The sequence below is a fragment of the Bos mutus genome, chromosome 9 (assembly GCF_027580195.1).
Source record: "Bos mutus isolate GX-2022 chromosome 9, NWIPB_WYAK_1.1, whole genome shotgun sequence".
Classification (NCBI taxonomy): domain Eukaryota; kingdom Metazoa; phylum Chordata; class Mammalia; order Artiodactyla; family Bovidae; genus Bos; species Bos mutus.
Window position 1 is genome coordinate 13,280,167 of NC_091625.1, and position 21,774 is coordinate 13,301,940.

Below are 21,774 nucleotides of genomic sequence, written 5' to 3' on the forward strand. Positions count from 1 at the left end.
CTGATTTTTTTTTGGAGTTTATTAAAATATATATAAATTTACAAATAGGAGCTTTAAAAAATAATCCTATTAGAACAGAGCTTTTCACTGTTGATGTTACGGTAAAAAATTCCTTGTTGTGGAGCTGGCTTGTGCACTGTTGGACGTATAGCAGCATCTCTGATCTCTCTCTACTTGCTAACTGCCAGTAGCTTCTCCCCCCTCCAGGTCGTGGCAGCCAGACATGTCTACAGACAAGTGTCCCCTTTGAAAAATACCCTCTCCCTTCTCCTTTGGAGAGGGCTTCCCTGGTGGCTCAGATGGTAAAGAATCTGCCTGCAAGGCAGGAGACCTGGGTTCAATCCCTGGATTGGCAAGATTCCCTGGAGAAGGGAAAGGCTGCCCACTCCAGTATTCTTGCCTGGAGAATTCCATGGACAGAGGAGCCTGGCAGGCTAAAGTCCATGGGGTCACAAAAGAGTGAGACATGACTGAGTTACTAACACACACACACATTCTCCATCTGAGAATCACTTTATTAGAAGGAATAATCATTCATTAGCATGTGAGCTGAGGGAAAAATACCAAGTACTTAATAAATAAAAAATGAAAACAGATTTCCTTTAGTTAAAATTTTTTGGGGGGCCACTTCTGAAAAGCAGAACTAAGCCCCTTAGTCAGCACGTGGTTTTGGAGCGTCTGCGTGGGGATAAAGTGCACGCTCGGCTCATGGCGAGGCTGTGCTGCAGAGGAAGCGAGAAAGCACGCGGGGAATTACGGGCAGAGAGCCAGGAGGTGAGCTCCGGGTGGCACAGACGCCGAGCTTGAAGAGCAGGACAGGGTGTTTCGTGAGACCGGGGCTCTCATGAGGAGGTTTCCTGTAGCGGGCGGGAGGGTGGAGGAGAGCGCCGCGGCCTGGGGGCCGGGGAGAGCTGAGGGTTAGGAAGCGCGGTGTGAGTTTTAGGGCATTAGGACTTCATTCTCTGTCCCCCCAGTTGGGTTTCACTACAATTTTCCCAGGAGCCAGCCGTTTGTCCGTCCGTCCGTCCGTCCGCTGTTCATCAAATACGTGTTGAGAGCTTCTAGTACTGTGCTGTGGTACTGGGAAGCTGACCAGCTGATCCTTGTCTTCAAAGACTATTGTGGGGGAGACAACTCACACGATAAATATTAAGTGACCTGAGGGTGATGGAGGAACTTGAGGTTACGCAGCCGCAGAGGACGCGTGAGGCGCTCGGTGAGGCCGGTCAGGTTCCTGCAGAGGGAGTCTCGCTCAGGCCTCCAGGGGGCAGAGAGGGTGGTGTCTGCTGTCAGCTGAGCGCCGTGCTCTGGAGCCAGCGGCCCCCCTCTGTCCTTGTGGTCACCTCATTCCCCGTGCTCTTCTCATCCTCTCTGGTCTCGGTCTGGGCTGAGCGCACTGACTCAGCCTAGTAACCATCATCCTCATCGTCCTGCAGTCAAGCCTCTGCACGGGTGCTGGCAGTTTATGGGTGGGTCACGGAGTCAGGTGTCCGTCACTGGCCCATTCAGAAGCCACCTCCGCACAGTGGTTGGATGGGACCACCTCAGCCTTATGGTAGCAGCCTCTGAGGGATTAATTTGTTCAGTGAGTGGTGCACAGAATATGCACTAGAGGAGAAAGGAGACTAGAAGAGTGGAGAAAGGCTGAGACTGTAGGGAGAAAGAATGACCGGATTTCTCATGCAGTAGTTTCTTTTTTTGTGGACTTGACCTGTGTTATTGATTTACTAGCCAAAAAAAAAAAAAAAAAAAAGATAAATGCTCTTAAGGAAATTTAAGTGCTTGAAAAATTAGAAAACATTCACAAAATCTTGCCTAACTCTTTGGCCTTGTTAAGGGCTGCTCTCACTCTTGGATGCTATGCTTTAGATGTATTATCCCCTAAATTTCCTAAACTGGCCAGTCTGTTCTGTCCCAGAGCCTTTCTGCTCTCTCCGGCTGGAAAGCCGCTTTTCTGCCGTTTTTCTGGCTCCTGGCATTTATCTTCAGGCATCGTCTGTGATGGCCTGACCCCTCGGGAGGTTTGCGTAGCACGCTGTGCATCTCCTGGTTCATTCCTGTCACTCGGTTGCCAGGCCCTGACAGGCAGGGGCTTGTTTCCTTGTGTCTTTGAGACCCAGCACAGTGCTTTTCCACAAGGTGGAAGTCAGTGTGTGCTTGTTATGTGGACGCATGAAAACTATATAACAGTCATTGGTCTTGAAGTAATAATGTTCAAGACATTACTAAATGTAATGTCCTCTTTCCACATTCTATAAACATCTTTATCCTTCTGAAGACAGGCATATTCATTAGGAACTTGTTATTGGTGTTAAGATGTGTTTTCCCTCTAGCTTTATTGAGGTATAATTGGCAAATAAAATTGTAGAATATTTAGTGTACAGTGTGATGATTTAATATGCAGAGACATTGTGAAAGGATTCCCCTAGGTGATAATAATGTTAAGGCACACAAAATGTTTAGTCATTAAGTCATGACCCACTCTTTTGCAACCCCATGAAGTGTAGCCTGCCAAGCTCACCGAATCCTCCGTGGGATTTTCCAGACAAGCATACTAGAGTGGGTTGCGATTTGCTTCTCCAGGGGATCTTCCCCACCCAGGAATCCAACCCGTGTTTCCTGCATTGGCAGGTGAATTCTTTACCACTAAGCCACCAGGGAAACCCAAGGGAAAATAGACTCCTTTATTAAAAAAAGTCGCTCAGATCAGATCAGATCAGATCAGTCGCTCAGTCGTGTCCGACTCTTTGCGGCCCCATGAATCGCAGCACGCCAGGCCTCCCTGTCCCTCACCAACTCCCGGAGTTCACTCAGACTCATGTCCATCAAGTCAGTGATGCCATCCAGCCATCTCATCCTCTGTCGTCCCCTTCTCCATCTGCCCCCAATCCCTCCCAGCATCAGAGTCTTTGCCAATGAGTCAGCTCTTCCCATGAGGTGGCCAAAGTACTGGAGTTTCAGCTTTAGCATCATTCCTTCCAAAGAAATCCCAGGACTGATCTCCTTCAGGCTGGACTGGTTGGATCTCCTTGCAGTCCAAGGGACTCTCAAGAGTCTTCTCCAACACCACAGTTCAAAAGCATCAATTCTTTGGCGTTCAGCCTTCTTCACAGTCCAACTCTCACGTCCATACATGACCACAGGAAAAACCATAGCCTTGACTAGACGAACCTTTGTGGGCAGAGTAATGTCTCTGCTTTTGAATATGCTATCTAGGTTGGTCATAACTTTCCTTCCAAGGAGTAATGCTATGCTAAGTCACTTCAGTCGTGTCCGACTCTGTGCGACCCCATAGATGGCAACCCACCAGGCTCCCCCGTCCCTGGGATTCTCCAGGCAAGAACACTGGAGTGGGTTGCCATGTCCTTCTCCAGTGCATGAAAGTGAAAAGAGAAAGTGAAGTCGCTCAGTCGTGTCCGACTCTTAGCGACCCCATGGACTGCAGCCTACCAGGCTCCTCCGTCCATGGGATTTTCCAGGCAAGAGTACTGGAGTGGGGTGCCATTGCCTTCTCCGCCAAGGAATAAAGCATCTTTTAAATTAAAAAAAAAAAAAAGCCTCTCAGTCCAGTCAAAAAAAAAAAAAAAAAGTCCTCCAGTGGCCACCAGAGGTCAGTATAGTCAAAGAAATGTTAGGGGAAGCAACCCAACCCAAGCTTTGGTCTCTGGTTTTTTATCTTTCTTTGACTCCTGCACAGCATTCAAAGACTCTGTTGCTTATTATTAAATTCTTTTCCTTTTAGCTATGAATAATGATTATAGAGTAAATACATTTATTATTTAAACAAAATTTTTTCAAGGCAGTGACCATTCTTGGTGTAAATCTTTGGGAGGAGAAAATACCTATTTTTGGGATAGTGTTTTGAAATTCCATTTTTGTCTCTAGAAAAAATATGGCATGATCTTAGTATTACTGCTGAAGGACAATATATTAAAAATACAGGACTTCCCAGAGCTTTGATTTGTAGTGATGTGCAGATGATCAGAGTGGCAGTATTGTAAAGCAAGTCTTGATGATTATTATTTTTAAACCCTCTTAAAATGAGTAAGATTTAGTTAGAAAGCTGACTTTGTTGCCTGATATTTATGCGTATACTTAATTTGCATAGTTGCATTGGATGAGAGTAGTTCTTGGCTACACTGGGGGCTGTACTGCTCCTGAGAACAATCCCCGTCCTGCCCAGCTGTTCCACACTTTGCTCCCTTCCCCCTTTCCCGGCCTTTTCCATCAGGTTTTCCTTAATTTCCTGGAGCACCAGGCTCTCCCCTCAGAGGTGCTCCTCCAGGTGTAATACCCCTCCCTGGTGACATATGCATGTATCCATTCTCCCCCAAATTCCCCTCCCACCCAGGCTGCCGTGTAACATTGACCATAGTTCACTGTCCTGTACAGTAGGACCTTGTGGGTCCTACTTTTTAAATATAGCTGCGTGTATATGTCTATTCCAAACTACCTAACTATCCTGGGAAGATAATTTGTTTTGAAAGTTAGGTATTGCTTGTACTTGAATTTTTTGTAGTATTTCTCTAACTGCTTTATCTTTTGACTGGTATCCTTAGTTCTCCCAAGTAGTTGCAAAATTTTTTATTTGCTCCCTATTTGTGTGTGTGTGTATAGTAAAATATATATAACAGATTTACTGTCTTAAGTATTTTTAAGTGTACAGTTCAGTGGTATTAAATACATTCACAGTCTTGTGCGACTGTCACCACCATCTGTCTCCAGAAGCTTATTCATCTTGCAAAACTGAAACTCAGTACGTATTAACCAGTAATTGCCCATTTCCCCCCTCTCAGCCCCAGGCACCCACCGTTCCTCTTCCTGTCTCTATGATTTTGACTCCTCTAAGTACCTCATATAAGTGGACTCATGCAATATTTGTCTTTTTTGTGACTTTAACCCACTTAATTTAATGTCTTCAAAATTCATCCGTGTTACAGTGTGTGTCAGAATTTCCTTTTTAATGATGAATAACCTTCTGTTGTATGTATATTCCAGATTTAGATGCCAATTTTCTGACATCTGTGATTGTAAATTGTTATTCCAGGTTACTAGAAGGCAGTTTTAGAGCTTTCTCTTTTTCTTCTTTTTTAAATACATTTCAGAGACCAGGAGATGCCTCCTCTGCTTTTTAAAAAACATTATTTACTTGGCTATGCCAGGTCTTAGTTGTGGCATTCAATCCCCTGACCTGGGGTTGAACCCGGCTCCCTGCATTGGGCGCATGGAGTCTCAGCCACTGGACCATCAGGGAAGTCCCTTAGGGTAGTATTAGAGGTTCTTTTGGAGAAGGAAATGGTAACCCACTCCAGTGTTCTTGCCTGGAGAATCTCAGGGACAGAGGAGCGTGGTGGGCTGCCGTCTATGGGGTCGCACAGAGTTGGACACAACTGCAGCGACTTAGCAGCAGCAGCAGAGGTTCTTTAAGAGAGGCTGGCGTTGGTGTCTGAATACCAAGCTTCTAGGAGGTAGGAGGGATCTTGCCAAACGGCCTTCTCCCTGTACTCAGCGTAGAGTTCCTGTACTGGCCCAGAGTTCCAGGTATCAGTGACAGTCCTCTGAGGACCCGGAGGAAGGGCAGAGTCACAGAGAGAGCCCCGCTACTGGATGTCATAGCTCTGTGCCCTCTTTCCTCAGGGGAAGGGGGAGACAACCTGTCTTTCCTCCCAGAGAGGTTGGTGTGGCTCCCGCTGCTGAAACTTAGCAGTGGTTCCTGCGTGCTCGCGTGCCTAAGAATCTGCTGACGGCAGCTCTTGTTCAGGTTATACAACCCAGGCCCCACCCCTAGATCACTAGTCAGTACTGCTGGTAGGGACCTAAGGATCTGCATTTTAGATACGGGTTCAATCCCTGAGTTGGGAAGATCCCCTGGAGGAGGAAACGGCAGTCCACTCCAGTATTCTTGCCTGGGAAATCCCATGGACAGAGGAGCCTGGTGGCTACAGTCCATGGGGTTGCAAAGAGTCGGACACGACTGAGTGACTAAGCAGCAGCAGCATTAGCACTCTAGGAAATCCTGTCTGTTTTCAGGGCTGCGGTTTGAGAAGTGCTGCTCCACGCCCGCAGCTCGGCCTCTTCAGTTTCTGTCTTCGAACGGGAGGCAGTATCAGGTCGTGGGGAAGGCCAGCCCCTGACTTATTCTTTGAGTGCCCTGGTGGTGAGACTGGGCTGCTTACCTCTCCCTGCAGGCAAGTAGCTCTGCACAGCCCTCTGGCAGCCTAGACTTCCTAACGCAGGTCTGAGGGGCACACTCGGTTTCTTCAACAGCCTCCCTGGAGATTTGGAGGCACAGCTGGCACTGGAACCCCTGAGCCAGATGACCTCATAATCTCTTTAGTCTGTAGCCGGCTGCAGTTTCTCAGCCCTTGTTTTGATCTTCGGCCAGCGCTGGGCTAGCGGACAAGAAGCAGAAGGCAGAAAGCTCGGTAGCCCCGAGGCCTGGGATCACTGTTTTTTGAGCCCTGTGTGCTAGTCTGTGGGTGTAAAGTTGTTGTGTAATTCAAAAGCAGCCTGCACGGAATCGTTCCTTTGTTGGTAACAGTGATATCTCCTTTCTCCTGAGCTGGTTGCTCAGGAAGGTCAGGTAACGGGGCACCGCCTGGCTTCTTACAGCCTTTCAGGTTCTCCTTCTCTTTCTATCTCTGCTTATCTTTCTGCTCAACTGTTCTCTGGTGAGTTTGCTTCTGCTCGCAAGGTTTTTCTGGAGCCATTGTCGTTTGCGAGAAAGCAGATCTTTGTTTGACACTTGTTGAACTTGAAACACTCTACAAGTAGCGTCTGGTGACCCCCTCTGGCTGGTGATGACAAATGAACAGGGCATGGACCCCCTGTAACATGTCACCTAATAGTATATTCTCTCTGGATTGTGGGTGTGGCCTCCAAAATCCTTTTGCCAGCTCTGCTTGAAAGAAGGCTGCTTTTGGTGGGGAGAAGATCTTAAGTTCTTGCTTGCATGTGCAGTGAAAAAAGGAAGGGGGAGTCAGTTTTAGAATTTTGATATTTTAGAGTATCAACTGGCGAAGGCAAGCAATTCCTTCTCCATTCTTCCCTGGGTGCTTTTACACAACATTTATACTGTAGCACTTTCTCATGTAGTTTTCTCTTTCTCTATTTCTCTTTTTTTTTTTTCTTGTGATAAGGTGTTGATAACATAAAATCTGCTGTTTTAGCCATTTTAAGTGTATAGTTCAGTAGCATCAAGTACATTCACATTGTTGTAAAATTAGCACCATCAATTTCCAGAATTTGTTTCATCTTTCCAAACTTTGATCAGTGTAGTTTTACAAAATATGACTGCTTTATTTAATAGACTCAGAGTCACAATTTAGTAACTGTGAGCTCCTTGAAGACTCAAGTTCTTTTCTTTAATTGAAGTATAGTTGATTTAAAATATTATGTTAATTTCATATGTATATGGCATAGTGATTTGTCTTTTTTCAGATTATATTCCATTACAGGTTATTACAAGATATTGGGTAAAATTTCCTGTGTTATAAATCCTTGTAGCTTCTCTGTTTTGTGTATAGTATTGATAGTTTGTATCCCTTAATCCCATATTCCTAATTTGTCTCTTACCTATCCCTCTCTCCTTTGGTAATAATACATTTGTTTTATGTTTGTGAATGTGTTTCTGTTTTGTATATAGATTAATTTGTATTATTATTGATTCCACATATAGTATATCGTAGTATTTATCTTTCTCTGACCTATTTAACTAATTGTAAAATTCCCTACATTTGTTCGTGTTATTGGAAATGGTAGTATTTTATTCTTTTTTATGGCCAAGTAATATTCCATTATATATATACATATATATCTATCTCATATCTTCCTAAGCCAGTCGTCTGTTAATGGGCACTTGTATTGCTTCCATAAGACAGGAGTTCCATATGATTAATTTTCACTTTGATTCTGTCCTGTTGTAGTAGCTCATTTATGTTTGTAGGATGACAGAATGGATGAATGGATGGAGTGATTGAACAGTTTCTCCTAAACTGTTGCTACTGGTCATTGTCCTTTGTGAAGTTCTTTGACTTATAGTCCCACTCTTCTATATGAGACTGCAACTTAGTAGAGATATGTTCATATCTTTTCATTTTGAGGGTATATACATAGTTGCTGTATTTGATGCACCTGTAGGCCAGTAGGAAACAGGCCTTTTGGATTAATATTCTGCACTTTCTGATTTGAAGATTAAAAAAGATTTCAGTCGAGATCTGAATATCCTGGTCTCTTGTGAAATTCAAGATGCACACACACAAGTTTTGTGCTGTTTTATTCCTGTGGCTGTATTGGGTCATTTGATCTGCTATTGTCAGACCTTGGGGGTGCGCATTTTATTAAATTCTGGCTCCAGGCTATTGATGTGAGGAGTTCCTTGTCTTGTTCTTCCTTTAGAAGCTACTCCCGGGATGCCCTTCCTCTCACATGGTCTCTTACCAACCACTCTCTTGAGTCAGAAAACTTTGGGGTCAGATTTTAGCATGTCCTGATCCTCAATGAATCAGAGAAAGCAACGGCACCCCACTCCAGTACTCTTGCCTGAAAAATCCTATGGACAGAGGAGCCTGGTAGGCTGCAGTCCATGGGGTTGCTAAGAGTCAGATACGACTGAGTGACTTCACTTTCACTTTTTACTTTCATGCATTGGAGAAGGAAATGGCAACCCACTCCAGTGTTCTTGCCTGGAGAATCCCAGGAATTGGGGAGCCTGGTGGGCTGCCGTCTCTGGGATCGCACAGAGTTAGACACGACTGAAGTGACTTTGCAGTTGCAGTTGCAGATCCTCAATGAAATGAGGTCTGAGAAGCCCATCAGCGCATCTCACAGGGCTTAAGTGCTGGAGAGGATCTTAGCGAGCCTCTTACTTAGACCCATCTCCTCTTTTGATGGAAGAAGAATCTAAGTGACTTGTTTGAATTCGGGTGGTATTATAGTAGGGTCAGGACTGGAAGCGAGGTTTCCTGATACTTTCAGCTCTATAACAGCAAACTGTTTAATATGTGCAGCAGTTGCTGTTTTGAGATGGTCGCCTTTTTGTTTGAATGCAGATGCCGATGGGGCTGGCTGGGACTCCCCTGGTGTTCCACTGTGGCTGAGACGCTGTACTCCCGACGTAGGGGACCTGGGTTTGATTCCTGGTCAAGGAACTAGATCCCATGTTCTGCAGCTAAGACCTGGAGAAGCCAAATAGATAAATAAAAAATAAGTATTTAAAAAACCAGGGCATGCGAGATGCAGTGGTGGGGTGAATGCCCACCTGTTTCACATGATTTTCGAGTCACATGTGTCACTTCCTCAGAAGTTGGGTTGTTTCCAAAAGATCTCGGGTTCCGACCGCTGCAGGCAGGGCTTTGTGCTTTGGACTGAGGGTTTGGGTCCAGGAGACTCATGTTACAGCATATAGGTTGCCTGGTAGGGACTATGTAATATCCATTAGTGTATTTATTGAGGATTAGCTTGCTGTCACCTAGCAGACTGTATAAGCTTGGTGTTATAAGCCATAAGATTTTTTTTTTTCAGTTCTGTGACATTAATTTCTTTTTTTAGAATTTCATCTCTTTTTTAAAAATGGAAATAGAGCTGATTTACAATGCTGTGTTAATTTCAGTTGTTAGCACAGTGATTCAGTTATACACACCTATATCTATTCTTTTTCAGATCCTTTTTTATTACAGGTTATTACAAAATATTGAATATAGTTCCCTGTACTGTGCAGTAGGTCCTTGTTGCTTATCTATCATATGTATAGTAGTGTATATCTGTTAATTCTGAACTCCTAATTTATCCACCACCTCCTTCCCCTTTGGTAGCCATAAGTTTGCTTTCTACGTCTGTGAATCTATAAGAAGATTAGTTAATTAATTAATTAGGCTGCATTGGTTCTTCGTTGTTGCTCGCAAGATCTTCATTGCTTCATGTGGGATCTTTCGTTGCTGTGGACGGTGTTTGCAGAAAAGTTTATTGCAGGGCTCTAAGCAATGGAGTGGGGGGACCAGCCACTCCAGCTGGGTCTGTGAATTGGGGCGTTTCTTAAGGAAAAGAATGAAGAGGCTAAGATTAATGGTCATCTTGTGACGTTTCTTTATTTGCAGTTTTGAGGGTCAGGCTGTCTCTGGTTTACAGTTCTCTGGCCCCGTGATCCATGGCTCAGGCATCTGTAAGCTCATCTTGCCCCAGAGAAATAGCCTGAGTTTGTGTGTTAATGACAATGTCCACAACATCAGTTTTAGTACAGCAATGGTGTTATCAACAACCACCATGATTTTAGTCATCTGACTCTGGTTGATTAGCATTCAGCTAGCACAGGCTTGAGGTCAGAGGGGACAAGAATGGGTATAAGTTTCGGATAGAGGGATTAGTCATAAACTTAGTAAGGGAGCTCACTTCTTGTGGGACTGGGTTTCACACCCACAAGGCTCCCGCCCCACGGGGCCTGCTGCCAGCTTTGCAGCCTGTCCCCTAGCTCTCATCCTCGGTCCACCCCCCACCCACCCCACTGGCCCCCTCTCAGCCCTGCAGGCACTCCACCTCCATCCAGTTGACACGTGGAATTTTAAGGTGTAAAGAGGCTTGCAAGTTCTCTGATCAAAATCCTCTACTTTATAGCTGAGGGAACTGGAATTTATAGTTAGAATGACTTGGCCATAGTCTCATGACTCCTCAGTCTAGAGTTTTTTGCATTCATTCTTTTTAAAAAAAGTTTATTTGTTTATTGACTGTGCTGGGTCTTCATTGCTGCCCACGGGCTCTCTCTAATTGCAGAGGGAAGGGGCTTGTCTCTAGTTGCAGTGGGTGGGCTTCTCATTGCCTGGCTTCTCTTGTGGCAGGGCACAGGCTCTAGGGCATGCAGGCTCAGTAGCTGTGGCACATGGGCTTCGTTGCTCTGTGGCATGTGGGATCTTCCAGGATCAGGGATTGAACCTGTGTTCTCTGGGTTGGCAGGCAGATTCTTAACCACTAGACCACCAGGGAAGCCTGAGCTCTTTGCAGTCTTAAATGAAGCTTTCCTTGACTGTGAGCTTCCCTGACCCTATTTGAAAGTAGGAACTGTGTCTTATCATCTTTAGATGTTTACTGACTTGTGTTTTTCCCCACCTAATATATACAACAGGAAATTTCTCTATTTTTAGCTTTATTCAGATCCCTACTAATATTCCTAATGATGATGATGTTGCTAAGTTGCTTCAGTCATGTCTGACTCTTTGCAACCCCATGGACTGTAGCCCGCCAGGCTCCTCTGTACATGGAATTCTCCAGGCAAGAATACTGGAGTGGGTTGCCATGCCCTTCTCCAGGGGATCATCCTGACCCAGGATCAAACCAATGTCTCTTGTGTCTCCTGCATTGGCAGGCACATTCTTTACCACTGGAGCCACCTGGGAAGACCTTAGCCTTAATTACCTACAGAACAGTCAGATCAGATCAGATCAGTCGCTCAGTCGTGTCCGACTCTTTGCGGCCCCATGAATCGCAGCATGCCAGGCCTCCCTGTCCCTCACCAACTCCCGGAGTTCACTCAGACTCATGTCCATCGAGTCAGTGATGCCATCCAGCCATCTCATCCTCTGTCGTCCCCTTCTCCTCTTGCCCCCAATCCCTCCCAGCATTAGAGTCTTTGCCAATGAGTCAACTCTTGGCATGAGGTGGCCAAAGTACTGGAGTTTCAGCTTTAGCATCATTCCTTCCAAAGAAATCCCAGGGCTGATCTCCTTCAGAATGGACTGGTTGGATCTCCTTGCAGTCCAAGGGACTCTCAAGAGTCTTCTCCAACACCACAGTTCAAAAGCATCAATTCTTTGGTGCTCAGCCTTCTTCACAGTCCAACTCTCACATCCATACATGACCACAGGAAAAACCATAGCCTTGACTAGACAGACCTTTGTTGGCAAAGTAATGTCTCTGCTTTTCAATATGCTATCTAGGTTGGTCGTAACTTTCCTTCCAAGGAGTAAACGTCTTTTAATTTCATGGCTGCAGTCACCATCTGCAGTGATTTTGGAGCCCAGAAAAATAAAGTCTGACACTATTTCCACTGTTTCCCCATCTATTTCCCATGAAGTGATGGGACCGGATGCCATGATCTTCGTTTTCTGAATGTTGAGCTTTAAGCCAACTTTTTCACTCTCCACTTTCACTTTCATCAAGAGGCTTTTGAGTTCCTCTTCACTTTCTGCCATAAGGGTGGTGTCATCTGCATATCTGAGGTTATTGATATTTCTCCCGGCAGTCTTGATTCCAGCTTGTGTTTCTTCTAGTCCAACATTTCTCATGATGCACTCTGCATATAAGTTAAATAAATAGGGTGACAATATACAGCCTTGACGTACTCTTTTTCCTATTTGGAACCAGTCTGTTATTCCACGTCCAGTTCTAACTGTTGCTTCCTGACCTGCATATAGGTTTCTCAAGAGGCAGATCAGGTGGTCTGGTATTCCCATCTCTTGAAGAATTTTCCACAGTTTATTGTGATCCACACAGTCAAAGGCTTTGGCATAGTAGTAGTCATGTAATATCTTTTCTTTCCCCCTCTTTGATTTTTACCATATAATTAGCAAAGAACTTAAGAAGCTAGTAAATCACAAAAGCATCAAGAGATGTATATTGTCTTTCTTAGAGAAATGACAGATGTGCACACTGCCTGAAAAGGGGGGAAATCCCACCACTTTTCTGGTTATTCTTTGGTGATAAAAGGTCCTGTCATTTTTGGTTACATGTATGCACACAAAATTCTGCATTCAGTAATTAATATGTCCAGCCCTCTTTTCTCACCTTGGGTCTTCTCTGCTCTGGCCTCCTGTCTCTCATTCATGAGGATACATTGCACCCCTGCAGGATTAAATCAGGTGGAGGGAAGAGAGGTGAGGGATAAAAAACTCCGTATAAGGGTGAGACATATGAATTTGTTAATGTTCATTCTGTGTGCATGTGCTGCTTAGTCACTTTAGTCCTGTCTGACTCTTTGTGACCCCATGGACTGTAGCTCACCAGGCTCTTCTGTCCATGGGATTCTCCAGGCAAGAATACTGGAGTGGGTTGCCATGCCCTCCTCCAGGGGATCTTCCCGACCCAAGGATCGAACCTGAGTCTCTTAGATCTCCTGCATTGGCAGGCGGGTTCTTAACCATTAGTGTCACCTGGGCAGCCCAATGTTTATTCTATAAAAAGTTTAATATGGTTTAAAGTACTAGTGTCATCAGTTGGTATCAGAGCTTTCTGGGCTTGGCAGGCATTTAAAACGAATACCTTTTCTTCCTAGAGCTCTTTTATGGGTTTGTTGGAGCACCCCTACCATTGCTGAGGTCTCTCATCCAAACTGTCTTCCGTGCTTTTGACTGTCTCCTCCGGCTGGCTCTGTCCTAACAGCTACATCTTCAGCTCCTGGCTGTCTGCAGTACACCTCTGGCTGTATCTCCTGGGGTTGCCTTAGGCCTCTGGAGGCTGGTTTTGATCAGGATAGAAGCAGCCTCATGCTGCTCTCTTTTTTTTGCACACTCAGTTCAGTTGGTCAGTTGTGTCCGACTCTTTGCGACCCCATGGACTACCTCATGCCAGGCCTCCCTGTCCATCAACAACTCCTGGACCTTGCTCAAACTCATGTCCATGGAGTCAGTGATGCCATCCAACCGTCTCATCCTCTATCACCCCCTTCTCCTCCCGCTTTCAATCTTTCCCAGCATCAGGGTCTTTTCAAACGAGTCAGTTCAGTTGAGGGGAAAAGCTCCTGTTTTCTTTGCTCCCTGAAACTCAGCACAGCACCCTCTTCCAGCTCAGCCTTCTGTGCAGCGGGTCAGCAGCAGTATTTTTCTCTCTAGGATTTTTGGGCATGTCAAGTGCCTGACCTCTGTGGTTTGAGGTCGCTCCCGGGGGCAGGCATCCAGCTCTCTGGATTGTCCAACTGAAGCCCTTTTCGTTAGGCTTGAAGTGAGGGGCAGGCAATTCCCACCTGATCCCTGGGGGTAGGGTGTGTGAGACTCCTAGCACATTAGAAACTTTCTCTTAAAATTCGTTTCGAGTTGATTTTCTTTTGGTGAAGAGCTGCAAAACCAGTTTTTTGGAGCCCTCCTTTGCAAGTCCTGCCTGCTAGTCTTGCACATTCCTGGGCTTGAGAATGTGGCTATATTTGGCCTCTGCCATCTTGGGGGGCAGAGCCAAAACTGAGTCTGAAATAGTTCCATTTTAGCAACCTGTTATATGTGGATGTAAAAACTTTTAGTGCCTTTCTTAATCTTTAAATAAAAATTAAATCCAGACACGGGAGATCAATGCTAAAGCAGATTTTTTGCAAAGTTAACATGTTCATAAATGAACATAAATGTGCAACAAAAGAGAGTCCATCCAATCCTTTAATTCTGTTTCTGGCATTTCTTTTTATTCTAGCAGTGAGTTGAAAGAAGCTGACCTGCAGTTTTTAAAAATATACATCTTTAAGCAGTCAGGTCGTGTGCCATATTTTTTGAGGTTTGTTAAAAAATAAAAGCCCTCTTATAGCAGTTGGATGGCTTCATGGTTAGAGAAGGGAAATCAGTAACTGGAATAGCAGGTCTTAGGAATTCATGTGTCTCCAATTTGCTCTGTAGTCATAGCAGATATTTTAGGAAGGTAGTAAAAATAGTCTGTTTTCTGTCTTTCCCCTTTCATTTGATTGATTTCCACAATATACACCATCACCAAGAACTATTGATGTAGGGATAAAGGGATAAAGAAGTCCAGAGATTACTGAAGAGCACCTCCGGGTTCTTCTTTTCCATTCTGCTTTAGAAATTGTTTAGAAATCAAACTGAGATGGGGTCACATGTAATACAGATGAACATGTGTGCTGAAGAGCAGGTTTCCTAAGGGAGTGCTTTCTCCCTGGAAACAGTGACCATATTAAGGAAAGCAGAGCTCTGAAGACCTCGATGAGTTCTATTTTTTTCTTTTTTTTCCTGGAAAGGTGTCTGCTTAGAAGATACGCTGCCCAAATATTTAAGCCTTCAGGTCAGCTTCTCTCTCTGGTTGCTGGTAGAGTGAATGAGCACAAGCTCTTTCACGAGCTAGAATAAATATTAAAAACTCATTTTGAAGCAGATTGTTGCTTTGAAGGGATTCTCAGGTGGTGCTAATGGTAAAGAACCCACCTGCCAATGCTGGAGACATGAGAGATGCGGGTTCGATCCCTGGGTTGGGAAGATCCCCTGGAAGAGGGCACGGCAGTCCACTCCAGTATTGTTGCCTGAAGAATCCCATGGGCAGAAAAGCCTGGTGGGCCACAGTCCGTGGGGTCACAACGAGTCGGACACGACTGCTTTGAAAGGGAAGGAGAGTTAAGTAAATGGAACTTTACGTCCTACGAAAGGTCTAGGGTTGTTTTTTTGCTTCATGTTTTTAGTTTGATTTAGTCAAATTTAGTTGAGTTCAGCTAGAAATAACAGAACAAAATGGAAATAAATTTTAGTTTTTAGACCAGGAGTCAGCAGCCCAACACCTGTTTCTATAAATAAAGTTTTGCTGGCACACAGCCAGTCTCATTTGTGTTGTCTCTGGCTGTTTTGCATTGCACCAGTAGGGTTGAGAAGTTGTAAGAGGGACCATATGGCTTGCAAAGGCTAAAATATTTACTGCTGTGCATTTTATAGAAAAAGTTTGCAAAAGCCTTTTCTGGACTAATGAAAGTGTTCCTGTTGGTATCTTTGTTATCTATAGCATAAATGGCTACTGATTCTTGGAATTATTATTCATTTAAAGTATTTCAGTATCTTCTATATTCTTGATTGTGTATTCTATAAAAATATTTTATAAAAAAATACTAAACTTGTGAAAATTGGTATGGCCCGATTGCCTAATGACCACATGTTGAGAATGCCCAAACTTATTTCTGCTTTTTAAACCCCTGGAACAGTAAAATAATTTCCTTCTAGATTTGCATGTCACATCTTATAAACATCCTAGGAAAACCTCATCTGTTACAAAGCACACTATCACCACTCGGTTACTAGATGATTTATTGGTTTATTGGAACAATTTAAATGACAATGGAAAGAAGCTTTTGTCTCCCACATTTTCTTCAGTTTTCTGTGATGACTGTTTTCTTCACTCCCAGACATTCATATTTCTTCCAAATGCAGTGCAGAGAGTTAAGGTTACTTCATGGGTCACTTGGCTGATGGCTGTGCCTCCTCAAGGTAGTCTGAAGGCTCTGAATTTCTTGCAGGAGATGCTATGAGATAACTGAGGCGAATCTGATGAGCTCCCCCCCACCCCCACACCCCCGCCCCATAAGAACCAGCCTGGGGACAAAAATCAATATGTTCATTCATTAATATGTACATTCATTCAACAGACCTTGAAAGGATGCTGAATTAAGTGTAGTACCCCCAATGGCTTCATAGTCTGTTCCAGGTGATGAACACAAAGCAGATGGTTATAGTATATTAAGTAAAGTAACTGACTTATACACAGGATGTTTGGGAGAGAAGGGCATCTAATCCAACATGGGGAGAGGCAATCAAGAAAAGCTCCCTAGTGGAGACTAACTCCAGATAAAGGAGTCCAGGACATTAAAAAATATATATTTATTTTATTTTTGGCTATGCTGATTCTTCATTGCTGAGCATGGGCTTTCTCTAGTTTTGGCCAGCAGGGGCTACTCTGTACTTGTGATGAGTGGGCTTCTTATTACAGTGGCTTCCCTTGTTGGGAAGCATGGGCCCTAGGGCACATGGGCCTCACTTTTTGTAGCACATGGGCTTAGTTGCCCCGAGGCACATGGAATCTTCCTGGATCAGGGTTTGAACCAGTGTCCCCTGCATTATCAGACCAACTTACCTGCCTTCTGAAGGCAATGGCAACCCATTCCAGTACTCTTGCCTGGAAAATCCCATGGGCGGAGGAGCCTGGTAAGCTGCAGTCCATGGGGTCGCTAAGAGTTGGACATGACTGAGTGACGTCACTTTCACTTTACCTGACTTCCGAGAAATCTATATGCAGATCAAGAAGCAACAGTTAGAACTGGACATGGAACAATGGACTGGTTCAAAATTGGCAAAGGAGTATGTCAAATCTGTATGTTGTCACCCTGCTTATTTAACTTATATGCAGAATATACTATGCGAAATGCCGGGTTGGATGAAGCATATGCTGGAATCAAGATTGCAGGGAGAAATATCAATAACCTCAGATATGCAGATGACACCACCCTTATGGCAGAAAGTGAAGAAGAACTAAAGAGCCTCTTGATGAAGGTGAAAGAGGAGAGTGAAAAAGTTGGCTTAAAGCTCAACATTCAAAAAACTAAGATCATGGCATCCAGTCCCATCACTTCATGGCAAATAAATAGGGAAACAATGGAAACAGTGAGAGACTTTATTTTTGGGGGCCCCAAAATCACTGCAGATGGTGACTGCAGCCTTGAAATTAAAAGACGCTTGCTCCGTGGAAGAAAAGCTATGACCAACCTAAACAGCATATTAAAAAGCAGAGACATTACTTTGCTGACAAAGGTCTGTCTAGTCAAAGCTATGGTTTTTCCAGTAGTCATGTATGGATGTGAGATTTAGACTATAAAGAAAGCTGAGTGCTGAAGAATTGATGCTTTTGAACTGTGGTGTTGGAGAAGACTCTTTAGAGTTCCTTGGACTGCAAGGAGATAAAACCAGTCAGTGGTTAAGGAAATCAGTCCTGAATATTCATTGGAAGGACTGATGTTGAAGCTGGAACTCCAATATGATGTGGGGAACTGACTCATTGGAAAAGATTGAAGGCAGGAAGAGAAGGGGATGAGAAAGGATGAGACGGTTGGATGGCATCACCGACTTGATGGACATGAGTTTCAACAACCCTTGGGAGTTGGTTGTTCCAACTCCCAAGAAGGACAGGGAAGCCTGGTGTGCTACAGTCTATGAGATCGCAAAGAGTAGGACATGACTGAGTGATGGAACTGAACTGAACTCCTGCATTGGCAGGTGGATTCTTAACCACTGAACCACCAAGGAAATCCAGAAGTCCAGAACATTCTCTAGAACATTCAGGTGGAAGTGTCCGGAAGATGTATTTGAGTCTAAATCTCCAGCTTGAGATAAAGTTTTAGAAGTGTTTACTGTAGAGATTGCAGTTAACACCATGGAAGTTGAACTAACTTACAGGAAGAGCACGGGGCTCAGGATAGGAAGGACCAACGTTTCAAGATCAGAAAGGACCATTAAGGAAACAAGGAATGATTCAGAAACATACTCAAGAGTACCAGGAGAACAGAAGATGTAACAACATCTATAGACAGAATGAAGGGGAGGAGACAGTAAACAGAGAGATGGAAAATCCAGGTATTGTCAGGGATGATTGGTAATGTAGGAGGCAGGAAGGGAGACTTCATTTCAGATGTAATCTAATGTAACCACTTGTGTTAAATAATTGCCTAAGTGTTGATTTCAAGGCTGTTTAAAAGAGGCCCAAACAGTGAATTTTCTACATTTGTCAAAGCTAGCACTTTTATTCAATATAAAACATGTTATTTTGAGAACTTTTTTGTATCAGACACTCTTTTAAGTTAACATGTCAAGGGATAAACTGTGAAGGGTAAAAACATGATCCAACATGGACCTGGCCATGAAGGAACTTACAGCAAGGGAAGCCATGTACCTAAATATTTTGGATACAGGGTAAAAAGTGATGAAGAAGGGCTGAAGTGCAAGGAAGCAGAGAGATTACTTTTGTTTTAGTTTAATTTTTTTTTGTTTTGTTTTCAAACTTTGAACTCTTTATTTATTTATTGTATTGTGGTGAAACCATTTACCTCAGGTTGGGACTTGAACCCATGTGGCTGGGACTCGAACCCAGCCAAAACCCACAGTGACTGGTTTCAGGACCTAATGAAGCTCAGGTTCTTGATGTCTCATCACAGAAGGAATTCAGTGAGAGACAAAGTGATAGGTAAGAAGCAGATTTATTTAGATTCAGAGAGAAGCGCACTCCATGGACAGAGTGTGGGCCGTCACAGAGGGTGAGTGCTGGCTGTAAAATGTGGGGTGGCTAGTTTTTATAGGATGAGTGATTTCATATGCTAATGAGTGGGAGGATTATTCCAACTAGTTTTGGGAAGGGGTGGAGATTTCCAGGGCCTGGGCCACCGCCACTCCTTGGTCTTTTGACAGCGTCTTGGAACTGTCATGGTGTCTCTGGGTGTGTCATTTAGCTTGCTGATTGAGAGTCAAGGTCTAATCAAAGTCGACTTCTCTGCCATCTTGGATTCATTTGACTTTAACCGGTTTATGTTGTGTCCTTGGACTATGTCATTCTTTCAAAAGTTGTGCCTGGCCCTTTTCCTCCTGTTACAGGGGTGCAGCCAGTTAACAGTGTGGTGGTGTTTCACATGCACAGTGACGGGATTCAGCCACACACATACATGTATCTGTGTGTGTTGAGTTGCTTCAGTCGTGTCCGACTGTGTGCTCCCCCACGGACCTGCAGCTTTCTAGGTTCCTCTGTCCATGGGATTCTCTGGGCAAGAATACTGGAGTGTGTTGCCACGTCCTCCCCCAGGGGATCTTCCCACCCCAGGGACTGAGCCTGCATCTTTTTGCCTAACCTGTATTGGTAGGCGGGCTCTTTACCACTAGCGCCACCTGGGAAGCCCATGTGTTCATTCTCCCCTAAACTCTCCTCCCGTCCAGGCTGGCACATAACACTGAGTAAAGTTCCATGTGCTATACAATAGGTCTTTGTTTGTTATCCATTTTGAATATAGCAGTGTGTACATGACCTTCCCAAACTCCCTAACTATCCCTTTCTCCCGGCAACCATGAGTTTGTTTTCTAAGTCTGTGAGTCTCCTTCTGTTTTGTAAGTAAGTTAGTTTATATCATTTCTTTTTAGATTCCACATATAAGGGATGTCATATGATATTAAAGAGATTACTTTTAGATTGGGGATCCAGGGAAGCACGTATTATTTGATCTAGGTCCTGGCAGGAGATTAGAGGTAGAAGTGTGTGTAAGTCAAGCGTAGGGGGCTGAGAGCAGAAGCACAGTGCATGAAAGTCTAGGGTACTGTCGCCTTGCAGAACTGCTCTGGACTGTGTCTGCTCCCTCTTGAGACTGACCCTCTGGTGCTGAGGACTGTAGTTTACCTTTACAGAGCTTCATGCCATGTTTTACATGAGATACTCACGTGGCATTTGCTATATGAGCTTAACTTGATCAGCAGACATCATCATTATTAAATTGCTTGTTCACAGCCTTACCAGTTGTAAAGCAATAAGCAATTTAAAGACTAGAATTCTCACATTATCAGTAAAATGGGTATTACAGGTACATTACTTTCTTGATTTGATTTTTGAGGATAGTAAATCAGAACTTAAAAATGAATCAAAAACATGTAATTTATACCATTCCTATATGTGACATGAAAACACTTTAAGATAGAAGGGACAAATGTGAGATTCTTAAAGACTGCTCAACACAATTTCTTTGGGATATACTTTAAATGACAACGTTGAAGCCAAGCTTTAGACAATTATTTTGCTTACGTGTAACTAGTTACATTTGTCTTATACTTTGAAATGAACTGTATTCTTTAAGCATTAAAAAAAATTGCTGGTGTGTACTTTATTTATTAAAATTTTATTATTTATTGAGGTATAGTTGATTTATACTATCATATTAGTTTAGGAGGTATAGAGTTACTTTAGATTAAATAAATAATGATTTTTTAAAAATGTTATTTATTTGCTTTGATAAATTTAGGGAATCAGAATTGGAATACACATTTCTTTAGTGGAATTTCTTAGCTATTTTGAAGTGGTTCTGTTTAATGTGTTAACTATGATTAGGAGTGGACAGATAGAAACATGAGGAGTTGGGGAAAAAAGATATTTCTAGGCCACACGTTTTCTTTTTTGTTATTGTTGTTTACTTTGGGGAAAGCTCTCTCTGTTTAAAAAAAAGTGTTTTTTTAACTTTCACTTTGTGTTGGGGGTATAGCTGATTAACAATGTTGTGATCCTTTCAGGTGGACAGGAAAGGGTATCCATTCTCCCCCAAATTCCCCTCACATCCAGGCAGCCGCATAGCATTGAGCAGAGTTCTAAGTGCTGTACAGTAGGTCCTTGTTATTCGTTTTAAATATAGTGGTGTGTACATGGCTGTCCTAAGCTCCCTACCTATCCCTTCTGCCCATCCCCCGGACTCTGCAACTAGAAGTTCCTCATCTAAGTCTGTGAGTGGTTTCTGTTTTGTAAATAAGTTCTTTTGTATCATGTCTTTATAGAGTCCACAAATAAGGGATGTTACATGATATTTCTCCTTCTATGACAGGTCACACGTTTTCTTGTTGATCTTGGAAAAAGAAATGATATCTGTTAAAATAGGGTAGAGTATATTGACTTAAGGATTATTGTAGACAATACTTCAAGCAATTAGGAAGATAAAGGGTGTTGGTCCATGATGATTTTGTATCCTCGACTATTTTATGTATTTGAATAGTGTGTAATTTTATTTTCTTCATTGTTTAGCTTTGATAGGGATATACAAACCAAATTTGAAGTCATTTCTTGTTAGTTTGCCATGCTTCATAAATAACCTGATTTAATTTTGTTCTAATTTCACAAATGAGGAAAGTGAGGTAGTTTGTTTCAGTGACCTGCAGTGAATTAAAGAGACAGGTCACCTTTTCATGTTAGTGAATTGTTAAGAAAAACTCATGAAATTCACAGACTTCATGTTGCAGGTGATTAAAAATAAAATTTTGTAAAGTTGAAATAAATTGTTTTGTTCATCAAATAATTATAAAAGTTTATTTAAAG

At 43.4% G+C, this 21,774-nt stretch overlaps 1 protein-coding gene across 1 annotated transcript in view; it reads left to right on the forward strand.

The window, feature by feature from the left end:
- Positions 1–21,774, forward strand: part of CD109 (CD109 molecule) — a 138,414-nt gene that overhangs the window by 38,230 nt on the left and 78,410 nt on the right. The window lies entirely within an intron of this gene.